Genomic DNA, 301 nt, shown 5'->3' with positions numbered 1-301 from the left:
TAAGTTATAATGATTATTTCTTCACAGTGTGTCTCCCAAGACATATGAAAAGTGTTTTAGAAAGGAAATTGGCTTATGTATTACTTATCTGTCTGTGATATCAATACATATCTGGAAGATTCATGTCAGTTTTTATTTATGTATTGTCTTTAAGGCCTACAAACCATTTTAACATGCAAGTGACCTCACTGCAACCCAAATATTCTAATAACCCAGTTTGTTCTAAAAAAATGTTTTTCATTTGTTTTATTGTTCATATCTTGACTGTAGACAACAGGGTTAATGTTTTACAAGCTTTTTT

The sequence above is a fragment of the Etheostoma spectabile genome, chromosome 16 (assembly GCF_008692095.1).
Source record: "Etheostoma spectabile isolate EspeVRDwgs_2016 chromosome 16, UIUC_Espe_1.0, whole genome shotgun sequence".
NCBI classification, from domain to species: domain Eukaryota; kingdom Metazoa; phylum Chordata; class Actinopteri; order Perciformes; family Percidae; genus Etheostoma; species Etheostoma spectabile.
Note: the sequence above shows the minus strand (reverse complement) of the source record.